This window comes from Canis aureus, chromosome 32 (genome assembly GCF_053574225.1).
Source record: "Canis aureus isolate CA01 chromosome 32, VMU_Caureus_v.1.0, whole genome shotgun sequence".
NCBI classification, from domain to species: Eukaryota; Metazoa; Chordata; class Mammalia; order Carnivora; family Canidae; genus Canis; species Canis aureus.
The window spans coordinates 13,414,723-13,430,738 of NC_135642.1; the positions used below are offsets into that span (position 1 = coordinate 13,414,723).

At 40.0% G+C, this 16,016-nt stretch overlaps 1 protein-coding gene and 1 pseudogene across 3 annotated transcripts in view; both read left to right on the forward strand.

Moving 5' to 3' along the window:
- The window catches only part of MGA (MAX dimerization protein MGA), a 172,883-nt gene that overhangs the window by 36,232 nt on the left and 120,635 nt on the right, over nt 1-16,016 (forward strand). The gene's annotated exons all lie outside the window — the stretch shown is intronic.
- On the forward strand, nt 7,678-9,037 carry LOC144303050 (small ribosomal subunit protein uS8 pseudogene; annotated as a pseudogene).

Below are 16,016 nucleotides of genomic sequence, written 5' to 3' on the forward strand. Positions count from 1 at the left end.
GAAGCAGGCTCCTTGCAGGGAGCCTGATGCAGGACTCCATCCCCAGACACTGGAATACTCCCTGAGCTGAAGGCAGATGCTCAGCCGCTGAGCAACCCAGGTGTCCCATCTTTTTCCTTTTTAAGAGAGATTTTACCGTTGATTTAGAGGAGATTAGGGAGACAAAGCATATCTGATGAGTCTATTTAGTTTTATTCAGTTAACAGTTTATTATAAACGTTTTTCCAGTTAATTAACATTTTTCTTTTTTTTTTTTTAAAGATTTTTAAAATTCATTTATTCATAGAGACACAGAGAGAGAGAGAGAGGCAGAGACACAGGCAGAGGGAGAAGCAGGCTTCACGCAGGGAGTCCGACGCGGGACACTATCGGGGTCTCCAGGATCACACCCCAGGCCACAGGCTGCCCTAATTAACATTCTTCTAAATTGAGAAAACATACCTTAAACTTTTACTGGCCCCTATTGTTGGAAACTGGGTGTTATTAATGTTTAAAGAGACCGGAGGGCAGCCCAGGTGGTTCAGTGGTTTAGTGCTGCCTTCAGCCCAGGGCCTAATCCTGGACCCCCGGGGTTGAGTCCCACGTCAGACTCCCTGCATGGAGCCTGCTTCTCCCTCTGTCTATGTCTCTGCCTCTCTCTCTCTCTCTCTCTTTCTCTCTCTGTGTCTCTCATGAATAAATAAATAAAATCTTAAAAAAACAGGATAAAAATATTGACGCATAAAACATTTTCTAGGTTTCAAGATGTTTTCTTAGGAGCAATACTTTGATTTAGCTTCTGGGGCAGAAGATATGAAAATTTAAAAATCTATTATAAAAGTTATACACGTTCATTGTAGAACATTTGAAGAATGTAGGAATTTATAAAAAAGAAAATTAAAGTCAGCTTTAATCCCAAAATGCTGCTATAATGCTGCTTTAACATTTTGGTTTTTTTCTTTTTCTGGAGATCTATATTATCTATCTGTATATCTTACACTTTTAAAAACCGGTTGAGGTTTGTGTTTGGGCTCTTTCCAGAGGTGGTTCTGTTTTATTTTAACATGAGCAAAGTATGTCAGTTCACTGCATACTTGACAGGATTAAACATCATGCATTTTTCCATCATTCAATAAATGTATGTTTATTTAGAGTGAAATTCTTGTTCAATGTCTTCAATTAATCTCCTTCATTTTTTCTTAAATTCAATTAGGCTTTTGTCCCCACTGCTTCTCTAGAATTATACTTTGTTTTTTTTTTTTAAGATTTTGTTTTTTTGAGAGGATCAGAGCACAAGTAGGGGGAGGGGCAGAGGCAGAGGCAGAGGGAGAAGCAAACTTCCTGCTGAGCAGGGAGCCCCACGTAAGGCTCCATCCCCAGACCCTGGGATCATGACCTGAGTTGAAGATGGACCCTTAGCCACTTAGATAGACCCATTGAGCCACTAGAATTATACTTTATAACCATTTATCTCCACATTGGTAAATCTAGCAGTCCTTCCTCATTCTACATGATCTCTCAGCAACTGTGCCACTGTAGATTACTTTCTTGTCCTTGAACCAAACCACTTGCCCACTTGGTTCCAGGACATCACATTCTCCTAGGTCTACTCCTGTCTAAGGGTTTGTCCTTCCTGCTGTAATGTTAGAATGCTCCAGGGCTCACAGTGTGGTTATCATCTTAAAAACAAAACAAAACAAAACAAAAAAACAAAACCAAAACTGTTTCCTCAGCTCATTTAGTTTCTTATACTGATGACTTTCAAATTTATATCTTCAGCTTTGGCCTTTTCTGTGAAATCTGGACTCAATTCAGTTATCTACCCAACATCTCTAGTTAGGGATCCCTGGGTGGCGCAGCGGTTTGGCGCCTGCCTTTGGCCCAGGGCACGATCCTGGAGACCCGAGATCGAATCCCACGTCGGGTTCCCGGAGCATGGAGCCTGCTTCTCCCTCTGCCTGTGTCTCTGCCTCTCTCTCTCTCTCTCTCTCTCTCTCTGTGACTATCATAAATAAATAAAAATTAAAAAAAAAATTAAAAAAAAAAACATCTCTAGTTAGATGTCTAATAGATTTTAAATTTGTCCAAAACTGAGCCCTGATCTTTTACTTCCTAATCTCCCAACTCCCCACACATCCTCTTGGAGCGAGCAGTCATATATAGTAGTTAAGCTGTGGTCGGTCACCTTGTCTTACTTATTAATTCCCGACGTGAGTAGCCATAGAAGTGGCTTAGAATTAGAGGACAGGGACGTCTGGGTGGCTCAGTGGTTGAGCATCTGCCTTTGGTTCTTTGGTTTAGGTCATGGTCCTGGGGTTCTGAGATGGAGTCCTGTCCCCTGTCCTGTGTGTCGTGCCGTGTGTGTGTCCACCCCCGCTGCATTGGGCTCCCCACAGGGAGCCTGCTTCTCCCTCTGCCTATGTCTATGTCTTTCTCTCTGTGTCTCTCATGAATAAATAAAATCTTAAAAAAAAATTAGAGGACAGTTAAGCCTTGTGGTTTAGCATACTCAGAAGATATGTGTAGAGATACTCAGGACCCATGTGGACATTAAGTAATTTGATTCCTCTTCCCCCAATTATTTCCTCTGATCTCATTTTTTTTTTAAGACTTTATTTATTTATTCATGAGAGACACAGAGAGAGAGGCAGAGACATAGGCACAGGGAGAAGCAGGCTCCATGCGGGAAGCCCAGTGTGGGACTTGATCCCAGGACTGTGGAATCACGACCTGAGCCAAAGGCAGATGCTCAACCGCTGAGCCATCCAGGCATCCCCTGATCTCATTTTCAATTCTTATTCTTCTCTATCACTTCTCTTTAGCTTTAATGCTTCCTTGCTATCCCTCAAACACTCTGGGAAAGGTTCTACCTGCAGGCCTTTGCCTGGCATATTCACTCAGATGTGGCTTATTCCCTCACATCTTCCCTTTACTTAAATGTCACCTTTTCATTGAGTCCTTAACCACACTATTTAAACTTATAACCCTTCTCAACACTGCTAATTTCCTTTCCTACATTATTTCCATGGCACTTAGTCACCATATAACATATATATTACATATTTTTTTTTAATTTTTTTAAAAATTTTTATTTATTTATGATAGGCACACAGTGAGAGAGAGAGAGGCAGAGACACAGGCAGAGGGAGAAGCAGGCTCCATGCACCGGGAGCCTGACGTGGGATTTGATCCCGGGTCTCCAGGATCGCGCCCTGGGCCAAAGGCAGGCGCCAAACCGCTGCGCCACACAGGGATCCCTATATATTACCTATTTTATTTTATTTGTCTCTTCTTCCCATCCCTAGACTGGAATCCTGTAAAAGCTCCAGAGGGACAGTGATTTATTTTTTTATTTTTTAAATTTTTTATTTATTTATGATAGTCACACACACAGAGAGAGAGAGAGAGAGAGAGGTAGAGACACAGGCAGAGAGAGAAGCAGGCTCCATGCACCGGAAGCCCGATGTGGGACTCAATCCCGGGTCTCCAGGATTGCGCCCTGGGCCAAAGGCAGGTGCCAAACCGCTGCGCCACCCAGGGATCCCCGGGACAGTGATTTAAAAAAAATTATTTTATTTATTTATTCATGAGAGACAGAGAGAGAGAGAGAGAGAGGCAGAGACACAGGTAGTGGGAGAAGCCGGCTCTATGCAGGAAGCCTGACGTGGGACTCGATCCCAGGACCCCAGGATCATACCCCGGGCCGAAGGCAGGTGCCAAACTGCTGAGCCACCCAGGGATCCTGGGACAGTGATTTTTATCTGTTTTGCTCACTGCTGTATCCTCTAGCACCTAGAAGAGTGCCTGACATGTGGTAGGTATGACTATGAGCGTTAAGAACATAGCATAATGTTATTTAAAAGCTAATGCAATAATATCTCACATTCTTCCTTTCCAACTGAGACCTGACTCGTAGCTCTTTCCAACTGAAACCTGACACATAGCTCAAAGCAGGGTGGTGAGAAAAGGAAGGGCCATTCTGCCATCATTGAGGTAGTGACCAGAGGACACACTCTCACCATTAGCAAGTGCACTCATGGAGTAGACTTGAAGAAGTGTGCCCTTTGGGCACTCAAAGAGACCCAGAAATTTGCCATGAAGGAGAGGGGAGCTCCAGATGTGTGTGTTGTCACCAGGCTCAACAAATCTATCTGGGCAAAGGGAATTAGTAATGTCCCATACCATATCTATAGGTGTTTGTCCAGAAAACAGAGTAATGTTGAAGATTCACCAAATAAGCTCTGTATATTGGTTACCTATGTTTCTGGCATCAGTTAAAAAAAATCTGCAGATAGTTATGGATGAGAACTAACTGCTGATTGTCAAAGTTCTAAAGCTCCCCCACACCACGTAATGCAGTCTTAGAACATGAATAGAGATGTGTCTTGAATAGTAGTAGTTTTTTTTAACGTAGATTTTATTTATTTATTTTAGAGAGAGAGGGAAAGCCGGCACACATGAGTGGGGAGGGGCAGAGGGAAATAATCTTCAAGTAGACTCCCCACTGAGTGAGGAGCCAGCCGCAGGGCTTGGGGCTCCATCTCATGACCATCAGATCATGACCTGAGCCCAGATCAAGAGTCGGATGCTCTTACCAGCTCAGCCATGTGGTGCCTCTAGAGTAGTGGTAATTCTTGATTTGGAGGATTCAAGGACAGTTTTAAAATTTTATGAAAGCTATATGGATTGCCAGTATTAAAAAATAATAGCCTGGGGGCACCTGGGTGGCTCAGTGGTTGAGTCTGCCTTTGTCTCAGGTCAGAATCCTGGGGTCCAGGGGTGGAGTCTTGCCTCTGTCTCTCTCCGCAGGGAGCCTACTTCTCCCTCTGCCTGTGTCTCTGCTTCTCTCTTTGTCTCTCATGAATAAATAAATCTTAAAAAAAAAAAAAAAAAAAAGCCTGAAGTGAACTTCTTTAATTGCTAGTAATGTTGAACATTTTTAGTGGTTTTTAGAAACAGTTTGCTTTCTTTCTAAATATCCTTATTTTTCCATTTATTTATCAAGTTATATATTTATGGATATGTGTGTAATATGCATATTTTCCTTATTTCACATGTTGTTTGTCTTAGCTTATAGAACTTTAAATTTTTTGTACAATCAAATCTGTGTTTTTTTTTTTTTTTAATTTTATTTTTTTGTTTGAGAGAGAGCACACAGAGGGAGAAGGAGAAGTAGACTCCCTGGTGAGCAGGGAGCCCCATGCAGGGCTCGATCCCAGGACCCTGAGATCAAGAACTGAACTGAAGGTAGACGCTTGACCTACTGAGCCACCCAGGTGCCCCTGTGTTTTCTTTGTTTCCAAGCTTACAAAATGGTTCTCTCTTCTTTTTCCTGCCCAGAGATTTGATAAATACTCATTTTTGTTTTGTTTTAGCTTTCTCCTAAAAAAAAAAGAAAAAGTGTTTGTTGAGACCATAAAGTTTAGGAAATCATAGCCATATGCTTAGTAATTGAGGGCATTGGCATTGACGAGATTGTTCAGGGAGAGTGTTTAGCTGAAGAGAAAAGGCAGGGAGGGGAACCTCTGCAGAAATGTGTAGGTAGATAATTTGCAAAGGATAAGTTAAATAAGGTTAAAAAGAAGTCAGTGGTAGGAAAATGAAAGAAAGACCTAGAGCTCAGGGGTGACAAAAGTTTTAGGAAGGGTAGAGTGATCGGTGGTGTCCGTTACCTTAGGACAAAGACTGAACACCTAAGGATAAGAACTGAAGAGTGATTATTGGGTTTGGCCACTAAAAATTCTCTGGTGACCTTCAATTAATAAATGTTTTATTTTATTATTATTATTATTTTAAGATTTATTTATTTATGATAGACACATACATAGAGAGAGGCAGAGACACAGGCAGAGGGAGAAGCAGGCTCCATGCCGGGAGCCTGATGTGGGACTTGATCCCCGGACTCCAGGATCGCGCCCTGGGTCAAAGGCAGGCGCCAAACCGCTGAGCCACCCAGGGATCCCCTATTATTATTATTTTTAATAAATGTTTTAGTGGAGAGATAAAAGTGTGATACAGGTGCCTACAGTTGTCAACTTTTAAGAGTTTAAACAGGGAAAGGATGGAAAGAGAGTAGATCACACTTTGTAGGATAGGCAGAGTTGAGGAATTTTTTTTTTTTTTTTTAAGGAGAGGAAGAGTTGATCATATTTATAGAATGTGGAGATGTAGTTAGAGGAAAGGGAGATATTGTGGGTGGGAAAAAGGAGTTACTTGAAGATTCTGCAGGCTTTGGGGGTTCTAGGCTTAAGAGTCTGGGTGGGGACTGGTTTTAGAAAACAGAGATTACCCCCTTCCTTTAAGATGGATAGGAAGGTTGCAGGTAAGTGATTGAGGACGAAGCAGTAGGAGAGATAAGAATTGGAGGTGGTTGTGCCTCATTGTCACATTTTAGCTATGTGATTTATAATCAGTGGACAATTTAGGTTTTAGTTTTCTTACTGTAAAAGAATATTAATGCTTGCCTTGACTGTATTAGAGACTTCATGTGAGTTAAAAATGAACAAAGTAGGCTTCTCTCTTTCCGCCATCTTGGAGCCTGTGGAGGCCTGCTGGGAACAGGACTCCTAAAGCGACGACTATGTCTGGAAGGCTTTGGTCCAAGGCCATTTTTGCCGGCTATAACGGGGTCTCCGGAACCAGAGGGAGCACACACAGCTCTACTTAAGATAGAAGGTGTTTATGATCGAAGGTGTTTATGTTCGAGATGAAACTGAGTTCTATCTCGGCAAGCGATGTGCTTATGTATGTGTACAAAGCAAAGAACAACACAGTAACTCCTGGTGGCAAACCAAAACCAGAGTAATCTGGGGAAAAGTAACTCGTGCTCATGGAAACATGGTTCGTGCCAAATTCCAAAGCAACCTTCCTGCGAAAGCCATTGGCCACAGAATCTGTGTGATGCTGTACCCCTCAAGGATTTAAACTTACTGAAAAGTAAATAAATAAAGGTGTAGATTAAAAAAAAAAACAACGTATATGTTAAAATGCTTTAGAAACTTGAAATACCATGTAAATCTGTAGCTTACTGTTAATAATATGTTAGAGAAAGTTATATATGCTTTGTATAGAGTATATAAAGCTTACTAGGAAAAAAAAATAAAGCTTACTAGGGATGCCTGGGTGGCTCAGCATCTGTCTGCATTTGGCTCAGAGCATGACCCTGGAGTTCTTGGATTGAGTCCCACATCGGGCTCCTGTAGGGAGCCTGCTTCTTCCTCTGCCTATGTCTCTGCTTCTCTTTCTCTCTCTCTGTGTCTCTCATGAATAAATAAATAAGTCTTCAAAAAAAAAAAAAAAAGCTTACTAAATCTGGGGGCATGGGTGGTGCAGTGGATTACACATCCTAGTCTTGGTTTTGGCTCAGGTCTGACCTCAGTGTTATGAGATGGAACCCTATTTTCAGCTCCCTGCTCACTGCAAAGTCGGCTTGGGTTTCTCTCTCCCTCTCCCTCTGTACTTCCTCCTTGTGCGTGCATGCACATACTCTTTCTCCCTTTCAATTTTTTTTTTTTAAACTTACTAAAAATGTTTCAAATAGCAAGAAGATACTGGAGATTCTGTTGTTTTAGGGCTGTAATGTGAGAGTCTTAGGCCTCTCAGGCTTTACCTTATATCTGGAAAGGTTTCTTTTTTCTTTTCTTTTCTTTTCTTTTCTTTCTTTCTTTCTTTTCTTTTTTTTTTTTTTTTAAGATTTTATTTATTTATTCATGAGAGACAGAGAGAGAGGCAGAGACACAGGCAGAAGGAGAAGCAGGCTCCATGCAGGGAGCCCGATGTGGGACTAGATCCTGGGTCCCCAGGAATCACGCCCTGGGCTGAAGGCAGTGCTAAACCACTGAGCCACCCGGGCTGCCCTCTGGAAAGGTTTCTTTGCAAGTCAGGAATGTGTTTAAATAAGAACTGCTGATATTAGCACTTGAAATCATTTAAAATGTTGATGATGGGAATAATTAGGGGAAAATGTGTGGGAAGAAATCTATCTAGAAACAAAGTAAAGTGAATTTTTCAGTAGTTCGAATTTGGCATGAGACTGCAGGAATTCTACATTCTTGTGTGTCTTCTGCTTGTTCTTTTCTGAAAATATTTGAAAAAACATAAAAAAAAACTAGAAGTTTTTGTGAACTCTTTTAAGGATTTGGTGCCTCAGATTAATATGCTTAGCTCTTTTCTGCCATATTTCTGTGTGGCTGTAATGGTGCACATGAATGTCCTAGCAGATGGACTCAAGAGCATTAAAAATGCTGAAGAGAAAGGCAAACACCAGGTTCCTTTTAGGCCATGCTCCAAAGTCATTGCTTCTAATGGTGATGATGAAGCATGGTTACACTGGTGAATTTGAAATGATTGATGATCACAGAGCTGGGGAAATTGTTGTGACCCTCATAGGCAGGTTAAACAAGTGGAGTGATCAGCCCCAGATTTAATGTACAACTCAAAGATCTAGAAAAATGGCAGAATAATCTGCTCCCGTTTGGTTTCATTGTACTGACAACCTCAGCTGGTATCACGGACCATGAAGAAGCAAAATGAAAACATACAGGAGGGAAAATCCTGGGATTCTTTCTAGGGTTGTAATACACACGTGCAGATGAAATGCCTCAATGGGAAAAAACCCCACAAACTTTTGAGAAAACTAAACTTCAAGTTTTTATGCATCTGATTGATTTGGTGCATCAGCTCTTTTCTGCTTTATCTGTATCCTTATGATCCTTATGACATAGAGTATTTATATGTAGGGAGTCTGTCACATGTTATTTAATAAAAAAAAATTTGTATTGTGTGCTTTTTTTTTTGTACTGTGATTTTTCTTAGCACTCTAGATTTTGTTAGCATTTCCATTCCTTTGCCTTTGTTTAGCATCAGTCTTGAATTTCTGTTTATGATTTCTGGGTGCTGAAGATGACTTGAGAAAACGATATAATTGAATTAATTGTTCCACTACTGATACATGCTGCTTAGTCTGATTTGGCCCTTGATAGTGTAGTTAATTACCATGAACATTTCATGGGATATTGATTCTTATTCATTCCCTGACAAAAGCGCATGATACTATTTCATTTTGTACCCCTGTTAATTTATTCAAATATATGAGTGCCTACTATATGTTACCCAATATGCTAGTGAGTAGAGAATATTAAGAGGGAAACAGTAACAGTGCCAAATACAGTACATTGGTATAGAAAAATAAAGACAAAAATATTAATTTGACTAGGTGATTAAGAAGTCATGGTGACCCGGGATGCAAGCTTGGGTGGCTTAGCGGTTGAGTGAGTGCTTCGGCTCAGGACATGATCCTAGAGTGCCTGGATCTGGTCCCACGTTGGGCTCCCTGCATGGAGCCTGCTTCTCCCTCTGCCTGTGTCTTTGCCTCTCTCTCTCTCTCTCTCTCTCTGTGTGTCTCATGAATAAATAAATAAAATCTTAAAAAAAAAAAGTCATGGTGACCCTAAAAGTAGTATCAGTCGGGAGTTAAGGTAAACTCCTTACAGTTGGTAGAAGAGTAAACTGGCAGGTGATAAAGGAGAAGGACCAGAAGAGGATAGAGGAGGGGAGAGGGAGTGGGGAAGGGAGCACGGTAGTGAGAAGGGGTAAGAGAGGGAGAGTTGGAGGGGAAGGAAGAAGAGAATAGGAAATGGGGAAAGGAAAAAGAGAAAAAGGAGAATGAATAACTATTCATTCTCCTTTTTCTCTTTTTCCTTTCCCCATGAGAAGGTTTGCTGAGAAGGCTGGATGGGAGTCAGGAAGGACTTTCTTTAAACATTAAAACTTGTGTATGTGCTGAAGGAAAGGTACTAATACGGAAGGAGAGGTTGCAGATTCAGGATGTGGTGTGTCTGATAGAGCAAGATGTTGAATGAGGCAGGAAGCAGGTGGGAGTCATGATGTGGGTCAGTGATAGAGACAGCATATGGATTGGCTTTATACAGGAGGAGGAATGCCTCATTTTATGGGACTGAAATAAAAATAGGTAAGGAGATGTCTGACTACAGATAAGGTTATAGGTAGGGGAATAAGGGTAGAGGGAGGGCATTCCTGGTAGTTTGTATATCTTTGTAAGATCAGAAGCAGGATTGTTGGTTGCTAATGAAGGGCCTGGACAAGGGTGATCGGGGGGCTTGAATTGAGAAAATGATTGAAAGAATTATTGAGGGGAAGGAACACCTGGGTGGCTCAGTCATTTAAGTGTCAGTCTCTTAGATTTCTGTTCAGGTCATGATCTCAGGGTCATGGGATCAAGCCCTGCTTCAGGCTCCTTGCTCAGTGGGGATTCTGCTGAATATCCTCTCTCTCCCTTTCCTTCTCACTGTCTCCTTAAAATAAATAAAGAACCCCTAATGCAAAGGAAGAATAACAAATTCACATGCTGAAAAGGCTAGAAGAAAACATATTCTCTATAGCTTCAGTGGATCCCTACAGTTCCCATACAACATTCCAGTTTCTGTGGAATGGATCCACACTGCTCATCTTGGATTATTAAGGCATTCCAGGCTCTCTTTTACCATGTAGATCTGTGTAATGAACGACCACTTCTTAAAGAAATCCAAATATCTCTTTATTACCTGTGATGGAAAAAAGCAAACCCATACCAATAACCCTACTAAGCAGTCACCTTGAAAACAAAGACTAGGTTTATTCATCTTAGAATTGGCAAAAGTACCTCAAATTGTGCCTTTCACAAAGCTCAGTACTCACTGCATTCGTTGTAGAAATACTAAATGGACAAAATCTCAGATACTCTGATACAGAAGCAATCTACACGTAAAGGAAAATCCAGACATACATGACTATTCCTCTGTACATAAAGGGGTCCAAACAGGAGAGACAGTGATCCAAACCTGTAAGCACTAGTAACTTAATACAAATAAATCACAGCATCACATTCCCCAGACTGTAACACATGGACACATGGACCCTGTCATTGACAGTTAAGCATGGGACTTTTGTATGAGTTGCTAGATGAAGAGAAGTTCTTTCTACTACACTTGAACTGTAAAGGCAGCAACTGGAGCTGGTATTTCAGTCGCCTTGCTGCCATATGAAACCTAAAAATCAAATAAATTAACACACAGTGAAGGGCAGATTTGAGTTCAGAGAAAGGAGAAGACTAGGTCCTGGTAACATCACCTAAACTACAAAAGCCATTCGTGAAGCCAGTGCTTTCCCTAGACTTTTCAGTAACATAAGACAAAGTATTCTCTTTTTTAGGCAATTTGGGTTGGATTTTCTGTCACTTGCAACCAAAATTCCTAATTCATAAAAAAATAAAAATAAAAATAAAAAAATAAAACAAAATTCCTAATTCATATAAAAGCTCTCCAAAAATCCATAGTTCTCATTTCTCCTTAACTTTTTTTACAAAAGTTCTAGCACATTTTAAAATAAAAAATTAACCTATGTCCCACCATCCTAAAACAAAATTTCCATTTGCTTCTAGTTTACATACACAAGCCATTCAATTTTAAACTTATAACCACTCTATTCTAAAATAATCCTTGTCACCACATCCCCCACCCCGGCATAGGTTTATAACCCTTGTACAAACATCACAGGGGTCCTTGGACACAACCAGTCCTTGACCACATTCCTCCTGAGAGCCCTTCTCTAACAAGCAACACTTGAACTTTGCTTAGGACATCAATTTCTCACCTGAATATGGTCTTTGTTGCCCTTGCTATTAACTCTATAAAAGACTTTACCACCGCTATGAAATGAAGTCACATAATTTAAACCAGTTTCTGTACCAAAATAACCTGTATCAAAGTTCAGACAATAGAGCCCAATCAAAAACTTCCAAAAAAAAAAAAAAAAAAAAACACTTCCAGCATTCAAGGCAATTATATCCCCACCATGATCTAATTTCCTTGTCTAAATGTCCTCAACCCTGATTTCTCCCATAATGTCACATGTCCAAATCTTTTCCATTATGCCCAAGAAAATAATCATTCTCCCATTACCAAATCCTAGGCTTCCTCAATCTTTTTGAACGATACTGCATCTACTTATTTACCTCAATGTAAACCTGGCTCTCCATGAAGATGTTCTCACAGCTCTCTCTACTCCAGTCCATAATTCCACAGAACCAGGAGTGACTAGTATTCACTTGCCTTTCTACTGCAATTTCTAGATCATGATCATCCTCCTTTATGATCTGTTTTTGTTTTGTTTTGTTTTGTTTTCTTGTAGATCTGTTTTGGATTAATTTTTGCATATGGTATGAAATTGGGGTCCACTTTCATATTATGTAGCCGATTGTCTCAGAATCACTTGTTGGTGTTCTGTGATTTAATAAAATATTTCTTTATACTTTAAGCAGTAGGACATTTCTTCATATTTTATAAACTGTTATAAGCTCCCATTCAAAATACTATTATATGAAATTACGGGATCCCTGGGTGGCGCAGCGGTTTGGCGCCTGCCTTTGGCCCAGGGCGCGATCCTGGAGACCCGGGATCAAATCCTACATCGGGCTCCCGGTGCATGGAGCCTGCTTCTCCCTCTGCCTATGTCTCTGCCTCTCTATCTCTCTCTGTGTGACTATCATAAATAAATAAATAATTAATTAATTAAAAAAAATACTATTATATGAAATTAATATAGAAGATACTATTAGTTATGGAATATTAAGGTTGGAAAGTACCATAGAGATTTTATTCAACCCTCATTTTATAAATATGAAAACAAAGACTTAGAGAAGTTAATTGATGTCAAGGTGGTATAGCTATCAAGTAGAGATAATGCTTTAACTTAAGGGTTAGCAAACCTTTTTTGTAGAGGACCTAGAAACCTAAAATAGTAAATATTTTAGGTTTTGTGGGACAAGAGGAAAATAGGGTATTATGTAGGTACATCTGTAATGAGAAAAAACAAATTTCCACAATTTTTTTTTATTAATGAAATTTAAACTGTAATAATAGTCTTTTTTGGGGGGTGGGGGTAATCCCCACTGATGAGGAAAATGGATTTCTTTTTTGAGGAGGGTAACATTTTTAAAATTAATTAATTTTTTGGGGTAACATTTTATTTAATTGAGGTTCAGAATCAGTGTTTCATAGCATCAAAAGGGGTTGGAAATATTCATCTGTTATCATTGATCTGTTTGAAGTTTTGTGTTTCTTTTTTTTTCTTTTTTTCTTTTTTCTTTTAGAGAGGGGGAGAGAGAATCTTAACCTTGCTCCATGCTGGTGGAACTGGATGCTGGGCTTGATCTTACAACTCTGAGATCATGACCTGAGCTGAAATTAAGAGTTGGACACTTAACTGACTGAGCCACCCAGGTCCCCCTGTATTTCATCTTTGAAAATGTCTTTTACACAGAAAGTTACTGCCAAATATTGATAACAGTTCACAGGCATGCTTCTAATTGAGCATGTACATTGTTTGGAAGGTGTTTAGAGAATTGCCAGATTTTTCTTCTTGATACTTCTCTTTTAATATGAATTACATATTACCCACTTCAATTTAAGGCTAAGTGGAAATCTTTAGCTGCACAGGCATAGGTAAATAGATTTTCAATTGTAATGAGGTCTGAAAATCATTGGTGAAACTATAGTTTGAACTTGGAATGTAGATCTGTTATGAATTTGTATAGGAATGGACATCATTTTTACTTTTTTTCCAATTTCAATTTATTGAGATATAAAATAGATATAGGGATCCCTGGGTGGCGTAGCGGTTTAGCGCTTGCCTTTGGCCCAGGGCGCGATCCTGGAGACCCAGGATCGAGTCCCACGTTGGGCTCCCAGTGCATGGAGCCTGCTTCTCCCTCTGCCTGTGTCTCTGCCTCTCTCTCTCTCTCTCTCTCTCTGTGACTATCATAAATAAATAAAAATTAAGAAATAAAAATAAAATAGATATAAAATATATAAGAAGCACTATTTAAGGTGTGGAGTGTAATGACATACATATATTGTGAAGTGATTACAATGGTTGTTATATTTACCATCTCATATAGATACAAAAAAAGCAAAATGGGGTCCCTGGGTGGCGCAGCGGTTTGGCGCCTGCCTTTGGCCCAGGGCGCGATCCTGGAGACCCGGGATCGAATCCCACATCAGGCTCCCGGTGCATGGAGCCTGCTTCTCCCTCTGCCTATGTCTCTGCCTCTCTCTCTCTCTCTCTCTCTGTGACTATCATAAATAAATAAAAAAATTAAAAAAAAAAAAATGGGGAAAAGTATTTTTTTTTACTTATGATAACTTTTAGGATTGAGTTTCTGAGCAACTTTCAAATATACCATGTATCAGTGTTAACTATAGTTAACTTTTTTTTAATTTTTAATTTTTTTTTTTAATTTTTTTTTTAATTTATTTATGATAGAGAGAGAGAGAGAGAGAGAGGGGCAGAGACACAGGCAGAGGGAGAAGCAGGCTCCATGCACCAGGAGCCCGACGTGGGATTCGATCCCGGGTCTCCAGGATCACGCCCTGGGCCAAAGGCAGGCGCCAAACCGCTGCGCCACCCAGGGATCCCCTAATTTTTAATTTTTATTTATTTTTTTAAACTATAGTTATACATGACATTCCCCAGCACTCATTCATCTTACAACTTGAAGTTTGTATGTTTTGACCACTTGCACCCTGTTCCTCTACCCTGGCAACTCTCTTGCCCCTGGTAACATCAAATCTGGTCTCTCTCTTTTTTTTTTTAAAGATTCAGCATATAAGTAAGATACAGTATTTGCCTTTTTCATTTAGTGTAATGTCCCCAAGGTCCATCCATGTTGTTGCAAATGGCAGGATTTCTTCATTTTTATGGCTGAATAGTTTTTCATTACATATGTGTGTGTTTGTGTGTGTGTGTGTACACAAATATATATCACATTTTCTTTATTCATTTGTTGATGAATACTTAGATTGCTTCCATGTCTTGGCCATGAGAAATCATGCTGCAGTGAACATGGGAGTGCAGGTATCTCATCCATACAATGATTTCTTTCCTTTGGATAATATATTCAGAAGTGGAAATGCTATGGTAGTTGTTTTCGGTTTGTTGAGGAACCTCCATATTGTTTTCCATAGTGGCTATGCCAATTTATAGTTCTGTGAGTAGTGCAAGCGTTCCCTTTTCTCTGCATTCTTGCTAGCATTTATTATCTTTTGTCTTTTTGATGATAATCATCCTAATAGATGTGAGGTGTGGGAAGGAACATCTTGCATATTGTCCTTTTTTTTTTTTTTTATTGTCCTAACTCTTGACAATGTGTGTGTATGTAGCTTGACATTACTTGGATTCAAACCATGTTTATTTTCATTCAAAGGACTTAGTTGCAGTATAAGTTTTCCACATAATCACTTTTTTTTTTCCACGTAACCACTTTGCCTTTTGATTTTAGGTTGATTTCATTGAGAAACATTATCCAGTCTATAGGAAAAGTTAAATTTCCAAAGCTATTTTATTTTATTTTATTTTATTTTATTTTATTTATGAATGATAGTCACACAGAGAGAGAGAGAGAGAGAGAGAGACAGAGACACAGGCAGAGGGAGAAGCAGGCTCCATGCACCGGGAGCCCGACGTGGGATTCGATCCCGGGTCTCCAGGATCGCGCCCTGGGCCAAAGGCAGGCGCCAAACTGCTGCGCCACCCAGGGATCCCTCCAAAGCTATTTTAGTGTTCAGTAATAGTGGTTAAGGGTGGTTCTTCTCATTCAGAAAAATTTCAGCTAGAAAAATTGCAGTAAAACTTTACCACTGCTAAACCTGTCAACTTCTTGATGGAAAGGCAAATCAGGATATACATCTTCTATTTCTTTTTTTTTTTTTTTAAAGATTTGTTTATTCATCTCACACACACACACACACACACACACACACACACCAGGCAGAGGGAGAAGCAGGCTCCATGCAGGGAGCCTGACCGGGGACTGGATCCCAGGTCTCCAGGATCACACCCCCGGCTGAAGGCGACGCTAAACCGCTGGGCCACTGGGGCTGCCCACATCTTCTATTTTTGACAAAAATTCATGGAATCAAGGATAGTTAAGTCCATGAGAGCAAGGTTAAGTTTTTTTTTTTCTTCAAAGTTAACTGTTGACA